Genomic DNA, 2,693 nt, shown 5'->3' on the forward strand with positions numbered 1-2,693 from the left:
ATTCCTCCCACACCCACACCTCCTCTTCCTGGAGCTCCCTATCCTCCATAATTAATTCTAAATCATGAAGATCAGATTTATAGTTTTCAATCACATTCCTTTCTTTCTGAACTTCCTCCTCCCACCATGTTCTAATAGCTTCCCTAACACTTTTCAACTTACTGGTTATCACGACATCAGGCCGCCCCTTAACTGAACGTTCCTTGATCGCCTTTAACACCACCTCCTTACAACCTTCTCTGTACAGCCAAGAATTGAACCATCTGAATGGTTTATACCCAAAATTAGCATCCACCAGCGTTAATAATAATGGAGTATGATCCGAAAGCTCTCTCGGGAGAGCTCTCAGACACGCACGCGGCCATTTGTTGAAAAAATTCTGACACACCAACATCCTATCGATCTTGCTGAGCTTAAAAGACCCTTTATTTTCAGCCCTGTAAGTAAACCTATTCCCCCTCATATCGTATTCATGTAGATCTGACTCATCAATGAACGAATTAAAATCCAATGCACTCGTCTGATTGAATGCTGAATTTTTCCTTTCGTCTGCACTCCGCACCGCATTGAAGTCTCCCACCACAACCCACATGCCTTGATAATTATTGATAATATCTTTTAGTCTCTCCCATAGATCCCTTTTAGCGACTACAGATTGAGGGGCATATACGTTTAGCAAATTCATCAGAGCCCCATCTTCGACCATGTACCCCGAAATCAATACAAAATTAGGATCTTGAACTACAGCATTCTTTTTAAAAATCTTAGTATTCCACATACTGATGATGCCTCCTGATCTACCCATAGCTTCAACCAAAACAAAATCAACAACCCCCCTCCCCCAACAAAGGCTACTATTAAAATTCACTGAATCAGTAATCTTTGTTTCCTGAAGCGCCAAAAAATCAACCCCATTTTTTACCCGCAACTCCTTAACCCACCTTTTTTTCCCCTGATCCCCCAAGCCCCTAACGTTAATTGACATAACATTCATATCTTACCTTTTTGTACACCCTCTTCCTCCACCGTCAGAGCCACAAAATTCCTAAATTCCTCCAAATTAGCACCAACGGCCGCCCCTAACCTGATTGTTCTGTCTACCTCTTCCGTGACATCATTAGCCTCCTCCGTGATTTCCTTGTTTACCTCCACGTTCACCGGTCGGACTTCCTGTTGGTTCTGCGACTGAAAATCGGCGTCACCAATAACTTCCGATTCCAGATTGACTTCCTGCTCTTCCGCCTCTAGGACACCCTCGCCAAACTTATTCTCCGAACCCATTACAATCTGGGTTGGAATATCTGCTTTACCAATCCCTTTACTGTTAACTGTTTCTTTACTCCAATCTTGCTCCCACTGTTGTCCCTTGTCAAGCCCCAAAAGAGCATTAAGCCCAAATGGGTCTAATCCATTTGGGTCTACATCCAGTCTTGGCCTTTTTCTAGATTTGGGCCTAGAATCCACAGATATCCACCTACCCTGTGTATGCCCACCCGACCAGCTCCTCTATTATTATTAGAAAACCTATTTTTGCAAACTGTGGGCCCCCCCTCTCTTTCCCCATAATGTCTTCCCAAAAATACTTCCTTAAAATTCAACTCGTTTCCATTAACCCCCCCCCCAGAATCTCCCCTATTATTGGAAACTTCACAATCACCAATGTTTTGAGAAAGATCCTTCTCTATCGTTTCCATATTTACTATTCTTTCCGAAACTTTAGTCGGGGAATTAGCGAACAAATTTCCGGCCACGCTGTGAGAATTCCGATCATCCTGCTGTTCGTTTTCCGGTGGCTGAAGATCTTTAGTCTGAATTGCCCTCTCCCTCCTGTCTTTATCCATGAACTCCGGCTCCCAATCTCCGATTTGTTCCTCCACCCAGACCCGATATCTTCTACCCTTCCACTGAATTATGACCTCCTCTTGCACCCTCTTCCCTTCCGTCACCAAGACTCCGACATAATCATAAGATAGATCAGAATCCCAATTATCGTGTTGCCCACCCTGTATCACCTTACCAAACCTTTCCCCAATTCTATTGATAACCTCGTTTTCCAAAAGGTGGAGTGGGATGCCTTGTACCCTTAACCATGCCAGTCTCTCAAACGGAAGAGTTTGTCCGGTCCACTTTTCAACCGACTGAAACAAATCCCCCTTCTCCTTTGCCAATTCATAAAACTGCTCCGCCTGCTCTCCACTGTTAAATGATACCATAATGAACCTTCCCCCCACATATTGTACTACACCTGCTCCTGTCATCATACCTCTAATCGTGCTTCCTGCTTCCTTCAATGTGTTGAAGTCCTTCATTACCACTATCACCGCCTTGCCAATACCATGTTCATTCACCTTAAAATCATCTTGAATTAAAACCCTCTTTTCCTCCTTAGTCTCTGTACTTCTTCCCAACATCACATCCTTAAAAGATCTTATTCCAGTCACATGAGTTCCACTTCCTTCCTTTACTCCTGCATTAAAACTACCCCCCTCGTTCACAGTCTTCGGCACTGGTCTCCCTGGTTTTCTTTCGTTAATTTCCCCGTCCTCCAGTGTGAATCTCGCTACATTGAAACTAAGCTTGTAGTCTCCAAGTCTAATTTCAGACAGCGATCTTCCCAACTCCCCCGTATTCTTAACGCCCAGTAACGAAACGAATCCGAACCGGTTCCCCTTCTTATCCCTCTTCCTTGCTAT

The sequence above is a fragment of the Helianthus annuus genome, chromosome 2 (assembly GCF_002127325.2).
Source record: "Helianthus annuus cultivar XRQ/B chromosome 2, HanXRQr2.0-SUNRISE, whole genome shotgun sequence".
NCBI classification, from domain to species: Eukaryota; Viridiplantae; Streptophyta; class Magnoliopsida; order Asterales; family Asteraceae; genus Helianthus; species Helianthus annuus.